This window comes from Antrostomus carolinensis, unplaced genomic scaffold (genome assembly GCF_000700745.2).
Source record: "Antrostomus carolinensis isolate BGI_N321 unplaced genomic scaffold, ASM70074v2 scaffold31238, whole genome shotgun sequence".
Lineage (NCBI taxonomy): Eukaryota > Metazoa > Chordata > Aves > Caprimulgiformes > Caprimulgidae > Antrostomus > Antrostomus carolinensis.
In genome coordinates, this window is record NW_010332839.1 from 1 (window position 1) to 257 (window position 257).

The following is a 257-nucleotide window of genomic DNA, read 5'->3' on the forward strand; positions in this document are numbered from 1 at the left end:
CACACCCCAAAACCCTTGGGGTTGGTGTGTCAGGGGCCTCAAGACCCCCAAGAAGCCTGGCCCTGACAGAGATGGGTCCTGGCTCCCTGGCAGTTGAGCCCCCCAGATGCGGTGGGTCAGACGGGGTGTTGGGGTGCCCGTCCCCGTGTCCCGCCCGGCGGGAGGGCAGAGGTCCGGCTGTTCCCCAGATCCTGTTTGTTCATTAACGAGCAACCAGCCGGCATCTCCCTGGGGCGCGGCCTCGGGCACGACCGTCC